The sequence below is a fragment of the Tamandua tetradactyla genome, chromosome 10 (genome assembly GCF_023851605.1).
Source record: "Tamandua tetradactyla isolate mTamTet1 chromosome 10, mTamTet1.pri, whole genome shotgun sequence".
Classification (NCBI taxonomy): Eukaryota; Metazoa; Chordata; class Mammalia; order Pilosa; family Myrmecophagidae; genus Tamandua; species Tamandua tetradactyla.
In genome coordinates this window covers 31,751,009-31,771,465 of record NC_135336.1, presented here as the reverse complement: position 1 = coordinate 31,771,465, position 20,457 = coordinate 31,751,009, and the positions used below count along the sequence as shown (strand labels likewise).

Sequence of the window (20,457 nt, the reverse complement as noted above, 5' to 3'; positions counted from 1 at the left end):
CATCACTTACAACTGGGCTGACAATGGAAAGATTCTCTAAGATGGAGAAAGCTAGTTGACCTTTGAAGAATGTGTAAGGTTTGGGAAATAATAAGATTCAAGTAATGTGAAAGGTATGAGAAAAGCCATGGAAGGAGAAAATGGAAAGATATATTTGGGAGTATCAAATAAACCAGTTAGATGAAGTTGTAGTAGGCAATGATGTTAGATAAGTTGAGCCTGGAATGTGAAGGGGGTGCTTGGATATTGGGTTGTGAAGCCCACATTATTCTGTGAGCAAAAGAGGCCTATTCAAAGCTTGTAAGTAGGGCACTGGTATGATCACAGTGGCAATTTAGCATAATTAATTGCAAATGGTGGACAAAATAAATTGAAATTGGGAGGACCTAGAGAACAATAAAGGAAGGGATCTATTGCAATAACCCAGACACTGATGAATACTTGACCTCGGTAGTGCCAGTAGAAATGAAAAAGAAATGACATAGTTTAGAGATATTGTGAAAGAATAAATCATAATTTATATTTATTAAACCTCTACTATGTGCCAGGCAATGGGATATGTTCTTTACATAGATTATTTAAACTGCGCCATTTGAAAGGCATGCCAACACTACGAGGCAAATAATCTTACAGTTTTCATTTTACAGATGAGGATTAAACAACTTTCTCAAGGCTACACAGTTAGTAAGTGGTGAATTAGGAGTCAAAATCAGGCAATATGACTCCATAGCTTTCCTCTTAACCCTTATGCTACTGTGTTCTCTAGACACAGGAGTCTTGATGGTGGATTATGTACAAGAAGATCTGATAGGACTTTGATGATTAATTATATGTGAGTCATAAGATCAAGGGAAGAATAAGAAATGATAATGAGATTTTTTTTTTTTGGCCTGTGATCAGTAGAATGGTGATACTATCAACAAAAACAGAAAATAAGAAAGATCTTCCTGACTTCATATTTTGTAGTTGTTTTTAATGATCCAATTACTTTTTTGGATTTAAGTGTCAATTTACAATAAAAATCACAAATGCAATTGAACCACCAAACCTAAAGCACTTTGAAGAAAGATACTAGCTGATTTTTCCTTCCTGGGTTTACTAATGTATACCTGGAGTCTAGCACAGCTCATGTTAGAGAGGAGATGCTCAACAGAATGTGTGGAGTGAATCAACTGGAAGGGTATTCATCATAAAGGAGTAAGAATAAAGATAGAGAAGGGTAAGGAAGTCAAAGGGGCATGATCCAGAGACAGACAGCTCTCAGTCCCAATCCTGGCCCAGTCGATTTCCAACTATAAGACTTAGGTCAAGTTACTTTTAATATTTTGCAAAGATGAGGGTAATAATCTATGAGAAAGTCAGGTACCTTTCTAAAGTCAGCACTTCTATGGAAAGCAGTGGGTCCATGCAAACCTGGAAAGGAATGCCCCCAAATGCCTATATCTCAGACAGAAGAAAATCTATACTCCTCTTCTTTACTGAGTTAATTTACAAAAACTACACTAAAACTTATAGGAAAAAAATCTGCCAATAATTTCCAGTTTTAATAGAAAAAAATAAATTATTTTCAGAGAAATAAAAACTACAGTCTCAACTGAAAAGGAGATTTTAATTGCACGAAGAAATATCAGCTGAATGGTTCTGGGATCAGCAGCAGCCAGGGGGATACATATTAAAGAAAGACCAAGTTTAATTAGCCTTAAGATTTTTTACAGTATGGCTCTTCCCTCCCACACCTAGTCTGATTCCATTGGGTCAACCTCCTTTTCAATCACACTGTCTCCCATCCTTTCTCCCTTGCTGTCATGACAAGCCAATGGGAGAATAACATACAGATGAAAACCAGGTTTGCATAATTGCTGCACCAGGGCTGGTCGTTGTTTGAACATCATTTTATTTCTTGCAAACACACAGGCCCTTGCACGTCTTAGTCCCCATGTTTCAAATGGGGGTGATGCTGATTATATTATGACATTACAGCACGACTGGCAGATCAGACAAAGTGAATTTCACTCAGTAATTAAACTGCAGTATCTTTCGTCTAAAGTCCAGGGCAGGATTAATCGAAAGGTAGCTCTTTATCATTCCGATTAGTGCTGGGATTTGAAGAGTGAGCCCAGAGATTCCTGATTTGATAGCCAGCCCGGAGTCTGGCTGACTGGTAGCCTCAAATCTGTCTAACTTACAAAATAATATCGGATCAAGATATATTTGCAAGGTTTTACCCCTCCCTTTTATTTTATCTTTATCTGAAGAAAATGCAGATTGATTCAAATATGCTACCATTTCTATTACCTTGCTTTCTATTACAAAAATGTCTATTAAAAAGAACAGGTCCTTCCAAATCCCACAGCATTATACAAATGGTTTCCCATAATTCCACTTAGCACCATGCTCTAATGGCTTATTTCCTTCCTTTTCATCACCTGAGACTCAATCTGAATATTTGGATGGCCCAGGCAACAGCTTCTCAAGCTGTTTACAGGTTCCACTTTTATTTCAAAAGACTCAGGGTAAGATTTATGGAGAGATTTTTCTTCCTTCAATTGCTCTTTTAATGCATATGATATTCTCCAATTTTTTTTAAATCACATAATGGGTTGACGCACTGATCCCCGGTGCTGAATGCCCATAGAATCACCTGTGGGTGATTGTAAACAATCATTCATTTATCTCCCACTCCAGACTCAATTAATCAAAATTTCTGGGAGTAAGATCCAAGCATCTGTATATATGTTTTTAAGCCCATAGGTGATTTGGATATGTAGCCATGGTTAAAAACCATTGAGTCAGCTACACAGTATACCAGGTGTATTTGCAAAAGATTTATCAAAACCAGTCATTCTTATGTGGACAGCTTAATTGAACACCATAAGTACATGAAATTTTGAGTAGGGCATAAGATTTTGTAGGTTTGTCCAGAGGGATGCCCCAATAAATCGCAGAGCAATTTGAACAGTGAGTAAAAACGTACTTGCAAAGTCCTCTTGGGGGAATGGTGAGAAAGAGGGAAAATTCAACTCCCCCAAGTGGAGAATTCTTGATATTCTTACAAGCAGTGGGGACAACCAAAGCAATAGGCTGAGTCCCCAATCTTGGGGTTTGTTTATATGAAACTTAACCCCACAAAGGATAGTTCAAGCCTACTTAAATTAGGCCTAAGAGTCACCCCCAGAGAACCTCTTTTGTTGCTCAGATGTGGCTGCTCTCTCCAGCCAACACAACAAGCAAACTCACCGCCCTCCCCCTGTCTACGTGGGACATGACTCCCAGGGGTGTGGACCTTCCTGGCAACATGGGACAGAAATCCTAGAACGAGCTGGGACTCAGATTCAAGGGATTGAGAAAACCTTCTCAACCAAAAGGAGGAAGAGCGAAATGATACAAAATAAAGTGTCAATGGCTGAAAGATTCCAAACAGAGTCCAGAGGTTATCCTGGAGGTTATTATTATGCATTAAATAGATATCACTTTGTTAGTCAAGACATAATAGAGAGGCTGGAGGGAACTGCCTGAAAATGTAGAGCAGTGTTCCAGTAGCCATGTTTTTTGAAGCTGATTATATAATGATATAGGTTTCACAATGTGACTGTGTGATTATGAAAACCTTATGTCTGATGCTCCTTTTATCTACCTTATCAACCGACAAGTAAAACATATGGCATAAAAATAAATAACAGGGGGAACAAATGTTAAAATAAATTTAGTAGGTTGAACACTAGTGATCAATGAAAGAGAGGGGTAAGGGATATAGTATGTCTTAATTTTTTTCTTTTTATTTCTTTTTTTCTGAATCGGTGCAAATGTTCTAAGAAATGATCATGATGATGAATATAAAACTATGAGATGATATTATGAATTATTGATTATATATGTAGAACAGAATGATCATATGTTAAGAATGTTTGTGTCTGTTATATATTTTTTTAAAATTAATTAAAAAAAGAAAAAGAAAGCAGTCATTATTGAGGGAAATGAGGTATTGTTATGGGAAATCCCTTAATAAAGTGATAGAAAGCTTATCCTAGTAGTCCTTAGACAGAAAAAAATATAGGTAATTGGGCTTTTAAGGATGGTGGAAGAAGGGGAAGACTCTATATAGTAGATAGTCTTTTACATTGAGGACGCTTCCACTGATCCATCTGATAACACTGAAGGTGATCATTAACCGATTGAGTTTATCACATAACACTATAGCTACCAACCACAAAATTTAAGATGATCACAGACTGATATCATAGAATCTCAGAGTCGGACACAAGCTTAGAATTAGCTGTTATTGAATTTAACTCCTTCTCTATTCAGCTGTCTTTTTAGAAAAAGAAAGGTAGGGTTGAGAAGATCTGAGTTCAAATTCTGATTCAGCCCTGTTTCAGGATTTAAAAATACACATTCTGGAGTCAAACTGGATTCAGTTATGAGCCATGTGGCCCTTCAGAAAGGGACATTTACTTCTCTTAACCTCAGTTATCACATCTCTAAAATGGACCCAAGAATAACTAATCTCACAACGCTATTTGTGTTTTTATAGTAAGTAATTTAGATAAGAGTGTCAGGCCTACAAAAATCTCAAAACAGTAAAAATTTGTTGATGATAACTTCAACAATCACTCAAAATATATCTCAACAGACTGTCGCCGAACTTCTATCCTTAGAAACTTTTTGTTTTGGAACTTACAGAGCAGTTTTCTGAAAATTTGATCCTTCACCCTCAGCCCTAGGGAAAAAAAGGAATGAATCCAAATAGGAATAATTTTCAAACTTTGTTGTGCATAAGCATCGCCTGGAGGTGCCGGCCTCCACTCCCAGAGGTTCTGATTCAGTGCGCTCGGGGGGGAATTCAGGAACATGCATTTTAGCAACATCCAGGGGATTCTGATTCGAGGCCGAGCTTCCTTACTTTGATAAAGACAGCTATAAAGGGACATAAAGTAGCCAAACATTTACCCAAAATAACCACACAGAGTGGGTAGACTTGGAAGAGGTCAGGCTTTCTGTTTCTTAGGTCAGAATTCAATTAAATGAATGAGTTTAAGTCATGAGTAAATATAATGTGTTCACAAAGTATGATTATGTTTATGGAATAAAAAATCTGTTTTTTTCTTCCATTAAAAAACTTCCTGAATATTTATCATTTAGCCACCTATCTTATCTTCAATTTTTTTTTTTTAATCACCACTGTGTACATGTAAGTATACAGATATGGGTCAGATTCATTATTAACTCATCTTTTTCTTACAAAATTCTGAAGTAGCTCTTTGAAAATTGGCAAATCCTCTAAACAAAAGCAGCTATTTCTTCTTTTAAAGACATTGTAGAATAAAGTAGTTTCAAACTGCATTAATCAAAATCATAATAAAAATTAATGCACAATTGTGAGTTGAGTATTTTAAATGTAATTGATAAATTAATTTGCTAAAATGATGATACCTAGACTATAAATGTAGACTCTTCTGGATCTAAGTAGTAATTTAAACATTTTCACTCAGAAAATTTTCCTAAGGAAAAGATGTTGAGGGGAATTTCAAAATGCGTTCAGCATTTGTAATACAACATACCAACACATGTGCACTAACTCCTATAGTCTATCCAGCTGGGGAGGAAAAAAGACATCAACATTGAAGAAAGCTTATCAACATTCAAGACAATATACCCTAGTGGTCAAGGGTGAAGCCTTAGAGGAGAATCCTTTTTTTACTATATACCTTGGAGAGCTAGAGTAAGCTATTTAAGGCTCAGTACTTATATAAAGGAGATGTAGTATGGTGACCTCAGTGGGTGCTAAGTAAATGCAAACTATTGCTTATTATAATAGTTGACAGTTTACTTCAGTAACACAGGATATGTTCAAGGTAAGACTGTGTCAATTCCTAAATGAATGGTACAGATATTGAGAGCTATAGGAACCCAAAAGAAGAGAATGTTGGCAAAACTAATGAGGATTTTGTGAGGAAGGATTTGAGTCGGGTAATTCAGGGTGAATAGGATTTGCATGGACAGAGAGGCAAAAGATCATTTTAGGCTGGGTTGCCTGTGTCTGTGTGTACGGGGTGATATGAATGGCAGATCAGAGGCAGAAAGTATAGAGAGTTTTGGGGGGGCTATTAAATGAACAGATTAGAATAAAACTGTAAAGATGTTTTGGGATAAGGTAATAGAGGGCTCTGAATTCCAAGTTACTTCTAATTTTTTGTAGAACTTTAATTGCCCAAATACATTCACAGTGGAATTCAAAATCTCTGTAAAACAATGGCTCTCAAATTTTGGTGTGCATGAAATCAGCGAGAGTGCTTGCTAAAACACTGATTGCTGAAAACTCTCAACCATCACCCCCACCCCCCACCCCAAAGCTTCTAATTCAGAATTGGCCTGGGAGGGATCCAATAACTTGCGTTTCTAACAAATTCCCAGATGTTGCCAAGGCTGCTGCTTTCTTTGAGAACCAAACTTTAGAAGATGGTAAAACAAAGTAGAATGGAGGGGGCTAAAAGCAAGAAATCATCTAATAATTGAACAGTCTTTAACCCTACACAATTTTACTCACTTTCACACTAAATCATAGAATAACCTAAACGAAAGTTACCTAAGGAACAAAATTTTTACTTTGACCTCTAAACTCTTTATTTGGTCCAGTCCCTTAACTGTGGGAATGATGAGAATTATGATTAAAAAAAAAAAAAAAAAAAGCCTAGGGCAACCAGCCTGGAAAATTAAAGAAGACTTATTCCCAATTAAGGATATTTCAATAATTGAAAATAACAGGACCAAGAGGTTGAATACATTTTTATTAGAATTTTTAGTCCAAAGAACTTCTAACAATCCATGCTGGACATTTTGTACTTGAGCTACTTTATTGCCTGCCCCATAATCCACAATTTATTTTCAACTCTCCTTCCTTCACTATTTTCTTTTCTTCAAGAGGCAGTCAGGAGTGAGCAAGGGAGAATAAGACCTCTTTACTTAGGCATAAGCCACTATGTATCTCTATCTCCTGCTTCAAAACTTCCACTCTCTAGTACCTAGACTGTAAGAAATACTGTGAAATACAGAAAGAGAAAATGAAATGCTCTTAGAGACTCTATTTTCCTATGCATGACTCCAAGGGCAGTTCTCTCACAAGACGGTACTTTATTTTCAATGATAGACAAATAAAAAAACGTTTTGTTTAAAGATTTGTGTAGAAGTCTGAAGAAGGGTCAAAAGTGGATTTAAAATATTCAAAACTCAAAAATCACTCAAAAATAACAGTTTGTTTATTTTCTAGCTGTTTATCTTTTCTTAAAGTAAGACGCTATTGAATTATAAAGTATAATTAATATTAACGACAATTATCACATATCCAATAGAAATAATGATAGTAAGCACCACAGGTCCAGAGTCCTGTAGTTACATAGGATAAGAATGTGTCTCTGTTTTCAAGAACAAATAGCAGCCCACTTGATAATAGGAAAAAAATTGAAAGCAAAAAATATTTCCCCAGTCCCATCCACTCACAAGAAAAAAGAAATAGCATTTGTATAATGTTTAACAGTTTATAAAGAATGTTCACAAATATAACATTGTTTGATTGTCTCAACAACCCTTTGGAATAGGTAGGTAGGGCAGGTATTGATATTATACCCATCAAAAGGTGAGAGAATTACAGGTGAGAGAAGGAAATAAATTAATCTTCACTAAATTTACACATTTGATCTAAGTTTATGCAGAGCTGAGGAGAATCTTGAATACTGTGTTTCATATAACAACAAGTTGGCTCAGATATTCTGATACCTGCCCAAGATTACATTTGGCATAGCTAGGACTTGAATGTAGATAATTCAGGTTGAGACACCAAACTCTTCCCACCAAACCACACTGTCTCTCAATTGCAAACATCTAGTTATAGAAACTGCCTCATCTCAATAGCATGCTCTTAAGTGAACAACTGTAAATGCCACTATCACTATTAGTTTTCAGGGTTTTTGTTTGGTTGGTTTGTTTTGAGTTGGCCTGACAAAAATATACATGCCTTGAGAAGTATGCATTTCTACAATATTACTTAGTCTGTCAAGAGAAAAAAGAAGAGAATGTTTTCATTGGATCAGAATACTGATTTTTTAAAGTCACTCTAGCTACTCACAGATACAAGAGACAATGCAACCCCATTTCAGCAGAATATTCACTGTAAGAAAACAAATAAAAAAAGACCAAGTCACTTCAAAGGCCAAATTCTGGCATAGCCTCAACTTAAAACTATTAATTTCTAAATAAGTGGCCAACGTGCATGCTGAAACAGGGTATACATCAAAGGGTATATAAACAAAATCAATTTTCCATTTGTTGTTGTGAACTCAAAAGTCTCAAAGTTATTCAGACTTATAAATCTCTCGACCAAACTATCATGACTCTGTAATTTTATTCTCTTCCCACTTATATGTGTACAACTTCTGACTTAGAAGGCATGGCAATGCAATGTCTTCCCACAAAAACACAGAAGTTTCTCCTAGAAGCCACCTTGGGAATTTGGGCTGTGGAGGTCAAGGAAGGTCTAGTATATAAGTATGCATTTGTGAAATTAAATTGAATTTTTGAATAGTAAATGAACACATTTATTGAAAGAGGATTTTGTTTTGTTTTGCTTTTTTGGGTGTATGGTCTGGGAAAAGAGGATTGCTTTATGTCCTGAAAAACTACCTTACTACTGGGCATTTGCAGAGGATTTCAGAATTTCAGAGCTGACGTTACATTAGGAATTTTATTTTTATAATGGCAGATGTCAGTGTTAGTGGAGTTCATTAAAATTATATATTGAATCATCTGTCTAAGGCTTGAATACTCCCTAAAATTCTTTATAAAGTGGTTGTTCAGCTTATGCTTAAATACATTACTCTTAGGGACCTATGAATTGTCAGTATTAGGCACTAAAATTCTCACGACATTTTGCAAAGTAGGAATTGTTTAAGTCCACTTTATGGATTGGGAAGCAAATTCAGCTACGGAGGTTCAAGAAATATCCCAAGAGACAAAGAATCAGTAAGTGGCATAACCAAGATTTACATATAGATTTATCTTACAGACCAATACTTTCTGCTTAGTCTGCTTTTCTACCTCTGGGCACATAAGACTGTTGGAAAGTTTTTATACTGACTTAAGCATTTCATTTTTGTAGTTTTCATCAATGGCTCTTCTTCTGCTTGTTGGACTCATAAAAAACAGCATAATTTATCTTTCACGGGACAGTCTCTTAAATATTTGAAGACAGTTATCACATTTCTCCCTCCTGAATTTCCAGACAATGCCAGTTCCCCTAACCATCTCTTGTAATAAACACTTCATTTCCCTACTATCCTGGCCACCTACCCCTGAAGACATTCCTATTTATTTAGGTTCTTTATATGGGAGTGGAAATATATTTTCCAAATATAAACTCATCCTTTCTGATGGGATGTGATCAATACAGTACAGATCCAGGTGCTTCAAGTTCTAGATACTGCATTTGTGTTACTGTACCCTAAGACCATTTAGGCATTTTTCCCTTACTTTTCCAGTGTGTGTGTGTGTGTGTGTGTGTGTGTGTGTGTGTGTGTGTGTATGTAGTGGGTTGTGTCTCATTTTGTATTGAGTTTATTTATGGACTAAAACTTCTAACTCTTTCCCTATCCATCTATTTTTATTTTGTCTTATTCCTCTATATCATCCACATGCAGTCATTTTAAAATACAAATGTACATTTATACTTTTTAAAATGTACCTAGAAAAATGTATCTGGCTAGATGTAGCCTGGATGTAGAAGTCGAGACTATCACTCTAGTCTTTCAAAATGCCTTTGGACCTTGATTACTTCATTCAACAACTTTTCTGGGCATCTCCTTCATGTCATCTGAAAATCTGATGAACATGCTTTCATCCAAGAAGGTAGAAAAAATAGTGCCTTAGGTAAAGCCTAGAATATCCTTGTAATATGCCATAGTAACCCCTCTGCTATGACACTGAAATAATTATCTGTACCAAAGTTATGGTCATCCAACCAATTACTTATTGATTTGCATTTATATCTAAACCCAGGAGAGATCAGATAAAATATTGAAGACATGCTTGCATTGAATCCATTCTGGTTTCTAGAAAAAAAAACACTTCTTTCAAGGGATCAGAGATCACTGCTTTATTGTCTTAATAATCTATTCTTAGACTCTTGCTCATTCCTGACATCAAGCTGTTTGTCCTCATAAACTATCTTCTTAGACATTCTGAAAACCAGAACATTTTCATATCTCTAGTTGTCTAAGATTTTTTTTTCTTGTCCTCAAATACCACTGGAAGTAACTGGTGATCTCATTGGCAAATCCTTTCACTAGTCTATGCTTCTTTTCCCTCTCTCTCGCTTTCTTTCCAGACTCTTCCGTTTTCTGTTACCTCCTAAGGAATAGAGACACTCATGTGTAATCATGGACTGCATCCAGAGATGGAATACAGGTCACAGACAGATCTCCAAACAGTAGAGAGGACTTGAAGAAGGTGTTGTCTTCATGTCCCTGATTATAGTGGCAGAGGAGAATGGGCATGATTAGGTGAGGATTTGCTCTCAGCTCTGTACCTGCTCTGCATGACTTTTGCTTTTTCACTTCTAGCTGTGCACCTGGAGAGGTTCCATCCGTTTTCCATTCACCTTGGATAATTTCCATTATCAAAGATGTGTGACAGCTTTGTATTTCTCAGCTTTTAACTGAGAAAAGTAGTGACATATAATGCTTTTATTTTTCCGTAAAGACTTTCTCTGAGGCAAGCATTTACCATGACCTTTACCTAATCAAGAAAAGTTGTTTAGGGGCTGGGGAGGCAAGTTGGACTTTAAATGCACAAATCAGTTCTAATAAAAACACTGAGATTCAGGTGCCTGAGGTTAGAAATACTGGAGGGAATTCAATTACGCTAATTAATATTTAAGAAGGGTAGAGATCACATACTGAATGTGGGAAACTAGGCCAGTCAGACATGAGCATATGGGGAGGGCAAGATCAACTGATAAAAGTAACAAACAAATCATACATAAATGCTCCAACAAAAATGAAAAAGAGAATGTAAAATAAATGTTCCACAGACATTGAAGGGGAGGTAAAGTAAATGCTCTACAGCTAGACATATAAGCAAAATACTACAAAACATGAGACGTTTTATTGGTTATATGTAAATGTATATTATAAAATGATCTTTCCACATACGTTGGTAGAAAATGTGACCCATTTATAAAAATAGACTTAGTTTGGATTCTGTGGATTTACAACATACTGTTTATTATTGTCTCCATATTGGTTTATCAAGTGAGAGCCCCCAAAAGGCTTGATTTACATAATAGGCAATTACCTTAATAGCTAAACCTAGTCAGCTACTCAAACCTGATGATAGGGTGAAAGCAGTAATGTATCACTGGTTCTACACAATGATTAAAATTGGAATTTTTCTAATTCTAGCTCTAATGTGATTTGGTGAGTATCACAGCTTTAGACATCTCCTTAGACATGATTTTTTCATTTTTGGCTGAGATATTTAATGCTGATATTTGGCTACTCCCTTGTACTTTCGAGACCTCTCTAGAGAGGGCACTAATAGTATCAGATCTATTGTGCTTCTAGCACGGTATTTTCTTCTTCTACATTGGCAATTAACTACCCTTTTCCACATATTCTCTTCATCTAAATCTTCTGTTATTCTTTCTTTTTCTTTTATTCATCAGAAGGTTTTGTGTGTGAATCTTATACTACTACTGTACCAACCTTATTCTTTCAAAGCTTCACCCTCTGAAAGCCACAGTTTATCAAAATCAAATTGACTGTATCATAAAACAAAACTTCACAGCCCCATTTTGGAAGCTTTGAAAAGTGGAAGCAAAGGGAAGTCAATGGATTGTATATTGGTTCTGCTATCATCTGCATCATGCATGGAGTAGTTGATGGAAGGAAGATCGAGATACTGAGATTTGGATCTCTCTTCACATTTTCTAGAGTATATAAATTGCAATTAAGTGACCTCAGACAAATCCTATGTTTCTGTACAATTTGCAACATTAGGCTTAAGGAGAAAACGAAGCAAAACCAAATAACAACAAAAAAATGAGGTTGCTGGGTGGGCCACAGTGGCTCAGCAGGCAGAGGTCTCGCCTGCCATGCCAGAGACCCGGGTTCGATTCCTGGTGCCTACCCATGCAAAAAAAAAAAAAAAAAAAAAAAAAAATGAGATTGCTGACCTTCAAGCCCTTAACCTCTAATTGGAGAAATAATCCAAATAAAGCCAAAACAAAACAAAACACTCAAGATGAAGCATCCCCAAATGGTTCACTTGTCACCAAATGCTATTGATTGCATTGTGTCTCCCAAGAAAACATGCTCAAATTCTAACCCCCAGTCCTGTGAATGTGAGCCTATTTGTAAATAGGATCTTTGAAGATACTTTTTAGGATGAGACCAAGGTGAATTAGTGAGGGTCCTTAATCCATATGACTGGTGACTGTAGAAAAAGAGGAAGTTTGGACACAGGAGTAAGACAGAAGACAAGAGACAGCCATGTGATAAAGGCAGAGATTGGGTTGTACCACAAACCCTGAAACAACATGGATTACTAACTACCACAAGAACCCTACAGACTTTGATTGATTGAAGCAGGGCTGTGCCAACACCTTGATTTTGGACTGTCAGTGTCCAGACTGTGAGACAATAAATTTTTGTATTATAAGCCACTAGTTTGTGGTTCTTTGTTACAGCAACCCTAGCAAATTAAGATATTAAATAGAGGAGCAGAAAGAGAAAACAAGGTCACTTCTTAAAATTTGTTTGAACCAAATTAGTGGTTTCATGGTGCCTGGACTTACAAAAAGATGATTGAGGGGTTAAATATCTAACTAAAATGTAAAGTTTAAAATATATGTTTGTAACAATTTAAATTTGTGATTAAAAACAATGTGCAGATTTTAATTTATTATAAATTTTTAAAAATCCAGTGGATACAAAAGTGTCATTGCAAGTCTGAATATATATAATTCGGCTAACTACCTTTCCTGCAGGCTTCAAATTAAGGCTCTGATATTAGAAGGGAAGTTGCTTAAAAAAAAAAAACAAAAACCTGTTGCTACACAGCAACTACTTATCTGTAGGTCTCATGATTTTTTTGATAAGCTATAGCACTCCATCCTCTTCTAAAAATATACTGAATGTTGAAACCAACATAATAATTCAATACAGAGTTCCCATTTCTTGGTATATTCAGGAATATATTATTATTGATTTTATAATAATCAATATGATAAATAATTTGAACATATAAATGAATTTACTTTAATAAAATATTACTTATATTATTTCACATATAAAGTTTCCTATGAGATTTAGTTTGAAAAGAGGGTTGTGTTGTGTAAAAGAAATATTTAAAAATTCTTTGGTCAAATAATCTGTATGGCCCCTCTAATCCAAGGTACTGTGATTCTCATACTTCTTACTCCAGGTTGCTAATTTTCTGAATTTACCAATTTGCTGCCTGTGCTGGTTTGAAGCTTTTACATATCCCAGAAAGTCCATGTTCTTTTAATCTATTCTCGTGGGTGCAGACCTATTGTGGGTGGGACCTTTTGATTAGGTTGTTTCAACTGGAATGTGACCCACCCAATTCAAGGTGGGTCTTAATCCTTTACTGGAACCCTATATGAGAGGATAAAAGGTAGAAGTGCAAAGAGACAGAGAGAGATTAGAAGAAATGCCTGGGAGAAGCAAGAAAGGGCATAAGAAGCTGAAAAAGCAGAACCTGAAAGCAACAAAACCCAGGAGAGAAGCATCAGCAGAAGGCCATGTAACAGAGGGAGCCTGGATGCCATCGGCTTTTCTTCAGAGAAAGTATCCTCCTATTGATGCTTTAATTTGGACATTTTCATGGCCTTAGAACTCTAAATCTGTAAACTAATAAATCCTCATTGTAAAAGTCAACTCATTTCTGGTATGCTGCATTTTGGCAGCTTTAATAAACCATAAACTGTCTTAGGTTCCTGCATACAGCAGATGTGTTGGGCCCAAACTAGATTTCATATACTGGCTACCATTCCTTCAAGCCTAAGAAGGATGATATTTTTATACTGATGAATAGATTATCATCAAACAAAATTACATGTTGGAAGACATCACCTAGACTTAACCTTATCCAACATTCTTAGAGTAATATACATTAGTTTCAAAATTAACCAAGAAATAAGTCAATGGAAATCTCTTTGTCTAAAAAGCATTACAAATATCAATTATATAATTTGTGGATAGACACTCATTTATATTACATTTATTTAAAATATATTACATCAAAAGACTTCAGAAGATTTTTTTCCTAATGTTAATCGGCTGGTACTGATAGTTAAGAAAACAGTGAGCCCCAAACGATTTTCCACCATGACAGAGAATGAAACCAGCAAACCTGAAGATAGATCCATCTTCCAAAATCTGAGCCATATTCTACTACGGAAACACTTCATTTTTTGTAACACTGAAGTATAAGTCAAACTTGATTGAGTCTTTCTTAATCTTTATATAGAGTAGGCAATTCAGTATCATGTATGTGTTGTTTATTTCAAGGCAGTCACTTTGAAGGTAGCATAGTGTGAAGGCTATGAATGCACCTGGTTTTCCAAATAAGCCTCAGTTTATAAGATGGAGGAAAAAACTATTTTCCTTCATTTGTAGAGAAAAATAAATGAGATAATGAATGAAAGTTGCTTAGTACATTGGCCGGCACATAAAAACTCTCAGTTATTATTATTTACTATAACTATTGCAATTGTTTAACATCTGAAAGGCAATTTTTTTTTCCTGGTTATTTTTTCTATGACCTGATTTTACTTCTACTTTATTGACTCTCTGTTCTTCCCTTCTGAAATGATGTTCTATTTAGGGTTCTTTATCTTTGATTCTAGAATGTTCTCCAGCTAATAACACTTCACTTCTGCCTAAATTATCAGATAGGTTTACAGTGTTTTATTTTGGTAGTTCAGCATTTGCTTTTCTGTCACTGTTTGTACTATTTTCTCGTGCCTACTCACTGGTTTTAAAAGTAAAACTCAAAGAAGAACTAAACATTATAAGGAATTTATTGAGACTAATGGCTATCAAAATTGGGTAAAAAGTGTGCTATTAAAAACAAATCATAAGAGGAGAAAGCAGCTGATGATAGCAGCTGCGAAATGGTTGAAATGGTGGTAATCAGTGTACCCCAAAGAAACAAAACAAAACAAACCAGAAGGCATGAAACTTACATGATTTAGAAGGGAAACCCAAACTTAATGGACAGCCTCTGAAGACTACATGAGCCAGAAAGTGACTTCTAGGTGAAAATTTGGACAAGAGAATAATACTGAAAGGATTAATGTTCTCTGATCAAACACGGTAATTACAAATAAGAACAGAAAGAAAAATAAGATAAATGGAAATTTTTACCTTACCTGGCATTGTAGGATAACCTGTGTAGAAGGGACAATAAATTTGCATTTGTCACAATGCATGGGGTGCTTTCAAAAATGCTTGACGATGGAGGCAATAGTAATGAGAATGATTTATTTTTAATTGTCAATGCTAGAAATGTATGTACAAGATAAATAAAAATTAGAAACCTCTGGCAGACATTGGACAAGGTATTCTATGACACAAAAGCTTTTCTTAAATAGCTCTCTAAGAACTTAGTTATTTGAAATATTCCACGTAGGTAACAACAACAAAATGGCTTTTTTTTTTCAAAGATACATGCAGATGTATGGCTTTTTGCCTTTTGCCTGGATATGGACCTGTCTTTCAACTTCCATGAGCACTAAAGTCAGTAGAAACTAAAAACAAAGATACTGCCAAGGAAATGGAGATGGTAATGTAACATCACGCTTGAAAGAATAAACTATCAAGACAGGATGAACAAAACCAACTGAAATGGAACAAGGGAACTTAACACAAGTCAAGAAAGATTTCTTTTGTTCGAAATAAAAATACTACTATGCAGAACCAACCACATATTCATGGGAATATTTAGAGAAGACTCTTTCTCATAATCTATGTATATAAATTTTTGAGATTACTTATAATGTGGGGAACTGTTTGAAGAAGACATAGTTAGGTATATTTCCATCTAAGTCTTGATCTCTTCCCTTCTTGAGAAGAAATCACTCTACTCTGCTGAAAACCTATGTTTAGTTATAAACCAGTATCAATGTAGATTAGTTACAAATCTCCATTTATAAAAAATTAACATATCCACTCCCATTCCAATACAAACTGTCTAAACTTTTAAAATCATCTTAAAAAGTAAAACATCACCCTTTCTGCTAATTATTTGTTCTAGCTTTATTAGAGTAATGGACATTAGGAAACTAAAAATATGCAAGAGGGTGATGTTATGGTGACTATAGCTACCAGGTCAATATGCTATTTAATGCACGACTTTAAAATAGAGCTTTCCTTGTATTCTATTATTCTATAAATAAATCTTTACTTTTGCCATTATTAAAATATCCTTTCATCAAATTTGCTGCAAGTGCAATAGATATTATTTGTGGCTAGGAATGACAACAGTGTAATTATATGATGAAACGTATACCATTGTCCCATTTATATTTTGATAAAATCTCTTTAGGTAATATCATTTCATGTTAGGCTTTTTTGTGTTGCTTAACATAATTAATAATTCATATTTTTGTCTTTCTACTCTCACTCTGACAACTTTTATTTTTAATCGGTAGGCATGTGCCAAATTGGTTTGTTATTTATTTATAATGTAAAATGACAAGGGAATTGAATATGTAGAATAAGAGAGAGAGATTTTCTTTCATATTCCAAAATTTTCTTTTAGTGATGGGTGTGTTTCTTGCTTACTCTTATGGACTAAAGGATTTTGGAGAGGTTAGGTCAAATGATACCACTACCTCCTATGATGACATGCAGTGATTATAATAAATAGAACTGTTCACTTGTATTTTTAAAATCTACTTTAGTTTTGTGAAGACAGCTGGGCACATAAATAAAAAGAGAACAAAAAATACCAAAACTTGTAAATACTCGCTGTTCTGATAGATCCTATATGCCAATTAAGTAAAACTTCTGAACAAATGGATCTATTTGTATTCTTTCCTAAAAGTTAAAACATACAAATTTAGTAGGAACAAACAGAAAAAAAATGTCAAAGATATGGGCTTTCCATTTTGTAAAAAACTTCGGGCTTTACAGAACATTAAGTAACCTCTTCAGTTTTGCCCATAGCCATTCTACATAATCTGAAGACTAGAGCATTGAAAGGCTATGGCAGAAAATGCATAGTGTTGTTCCAAGTCAGCAACCAAATCACCATGGTTAACTGGTTAGAATGAAAAATCAAAGGCCCACACCAGAACTACTGTGAAATTAGAGTCTTTGGGAATATGGCTCCAGAATCAACACTTTAGATCAGCTTCCCAGGCATTCCTTAAGTACAATTCGGTTTGAGGACTACAGCCTTAAGGCAAAACCCCTGTATCTCACTAGAGTGTCCCATTTTCAGATATGCCCTTTTAATTCATCCTTTGTGTAACAAATTAGAGAATTCATGAGACATGACAACTTGATCACGTTATATGCACCTTCAAAGATTCCCATATTTCCTATTTTTACAATTAATCTGAAAATCAGTTTACTGTCACTAGACCTTACTTTACCCAGGCCCTTCTCTTGGACTCTGTCTCTATTATCAACCTGTGCAAATAAATCTGAGCCTTTGCACATCACTCAATTGGTCTCCAACATTTGGAACAAAACATTTCCCAGCAATTTGGTCCCTATTCACATTTAAAACTTACAAACAGACTATATTTATGTAGACTATTGAACACTTGAAAATAATTTTATAACCTTAAATATTTTGCTTATGATGAAAATGTAGGAGGTTGTAAATTGACATTTGTCAGATGCAGGAACTCAAGCACAGGGAATTTAAATCCTTTCACTAAGGTCAACTCATTTAGTGGCAGAGCCTAAACTAAAGTGTAGACATTCTGACATGATACCTGCCCTTCAACCTGCCTCCCTGAGTAAACCTCCCCCTGCCTTTATGGAATATACTCTCTTTATGGGCTCTATATCTATAATATATTCCAACTATGCATATGTATACATTAAGTTTATCTTTCAAAAATGGACTACGAAAAAAATTGAAATGTTGCAAATGTGTTAGTACAAGATTATGCATTCTGGAGTAGTTCTATGAATTTAAAATGGCAATAAGAATGATGTTAATGCCAACCTTGTGAGAAACTATTCCTGACCTGGTAATAGGTGGTTTTCAAAAACTTATCATTTGGATTGTATAACTATATAGCTTTTACAGTATGACCATGTGATTGTGAAAACTTATGACTGACACACCCTTTATCCAGTATATAGACAGACAGTAAGAAAATAAAGTCATAAATAAATAAATAATGGGGGTGGGGATGGGATGTTTTGGGTGTTCTTTCTTACTTTTATTTTTATTTTTTTGGAGTAATGAAAATGTGAGCTGGGACTCAGCATCAAGGGATTGAGAAAACCTTCTCGACCGAAAAGGGGAAGAGAGAAATGAGACAAAATAGTGTCAATGGCTGAGAGATTTCAAACAGAGTTTAGAGAATAACCTGGAGGTTATTCTTATGCATTATATAGATATCACCTTTTTTTTTTTTTTTTTTTTTTTATTTTTTTTTTTTTTTAAAGGAAAGACAGAGAGAAGGAAGGAAGGATAGAAGGAAGGAAGGAAGGAAGAAAGGGAAACATCTTTAAACATTTTCTTGTTTTACTGTATTTTGTTTTTCCGTTTTTTGTTACATGGGTTGGGGCCGGGAATCGAACCGAGGTCCTCCGGCATAGCAGGCAAGCACTTTGCCCGCTGAGCCACCGCGGCCCGCCCAGATATCACCTTTTTAGTTAAGATGTAATGGAGAGGCTGGAGGGAACTGCCTGAAACTGTAGAGCTGTGTTCTAGCAGCCATGTTTCTTGACGATGAATGCATAATGATACAGCTTTTTCAGTGTGACTGTGTGATTGTGAAAATCTTATGTCTGATGCTTTTATCTACCTTATGGATAGATGAGTAAAATATATGGGTTAAAAATAAATAAATAAAAGGGGGAACAAATGTTAAAATAAATTCAGTAGATTGAAATGCTAGTGATCAATGAAAGGGAGGGATAAGGGGTATGATATGTAAGATTTTTTTTCTTTTTTCTTTTTATTTCTTTTTCTGAATTGATGCAAATGTTCTAAGAAATGATCATGATGATGAATATCCAACTACGTGATGATATTGTGAATTACTGATTATATATTAAGAATGGAATGATCATATGGTAAGAATGTTCATGTTTGTATGTTGTTTAAAAAAAAAGTCCATTGTGATGATGAATGTACAGCTATATGATGATATCGTGAACCACTATTGTATACTTTGGATGATTATATGGTATATGAATATATAATATATCAATAAAATCACATTAAAAACTCATCATCTTGGGTGGGCCATGGTGGCTCAGCAGACAGAGTTCTTGCCTGCCATGCCGGAGACCTGGGTTCAATTCCTGGTACCTGCCCATGCAAAAAACAAAACAAAACCTTATCATTCTGAATTTTCCTAATTCATTTTAAGGTATGGTGCTACTGTAGTTATTAGAAAGAAAATATATCTGCTGGTGTGTCAAATGTGTATCAAAAAGTTAGTAATAGCCATGACTGCCAATTTGTATTTCACTATTTAAAACTGTGGAAAATGATGTTTTAGAATCTCATTCATAATAACTGCTATTAACAAAGGAAACAGAAACTTTAAGCATAGACATAATTTTTCCTGGGGGTGGGGTGGGGTGCATGGGTCGGGAATTTGAACCCGGGTCTCCCGCACTGCAAGTGAGCATTCTACCACTGAACCACCCATGTACAGTATTTAAGCATAGACATAATGTTAATGAACTGGTGAATCAGTTGAATGTTAAAGAGACTCTATCTGATCAGAGTATTTGAAATTTTTTTCCCAGGGGTAGGAGGAAAACACAGACACACACACACAACATGCCTCAAAACGTACAAATTATTTTTTTATGGAACAATACCAATAGATCTATTAATTAAGAACTTTTTTTAAAAATGGCATTATAGGATTTTTCAGAAATGAGAGTTGATTTAAGTTTCAATATTTTGGATCTCCAGAAATCAAGGGGGGATGGGGAGGCAAGTAGGTAGAGACTCTCTGTGCATTCACATGCATGAGCATGTATGTAAGTCAAAGCACTCTGAAGGTAATGAAGGAAGCTGTCATTATTCTGTACTTATAAATCTTTGTATGAGAAAGTACTTTTCTCCATAACTGGAATTCTCTTAGACTCTAGAATGAGAGCATTTGACAATCCTTTAAACACCAAAATAAATTTTTCCAAATGAAAACTCACATGATTTATCGTTATTAATATCTAC

General features: G+C 35.1%; 1 protein-coding gene across 35 annotated transcripts in view; it reads right to left on the bottom strand.

Moving 5' to 3' along the window:
* Positions 1-20,457, bottom strand: part of ZBTB20 (zinc finger and BTB domain containing 20) — an 893,822-nt gene that overhangs the window by 430,343 nt on the left and 443,022 nt on the right. For 6 of the 35 annotated variants that reach the window (XM_077118290.1, XM_077118291.1, XM_077118284.1 and 3 more), the window contains one exon: positions 8,120-8,161. The exons of 28 other annotated variants lie outside the window; for them this stretch is intronic. The gene's annotated coding sequence lies outside the window, so the exon portion shown is untranslated. Of the gene's footprint in view, positions 1-8,119; positions 8,162-15,442; positions 15,461-20,457 lie in introns of all 35 variants that reach the window. One more of the 35 variants, XM_077118285.1, reaches the window with a different exon arrangement.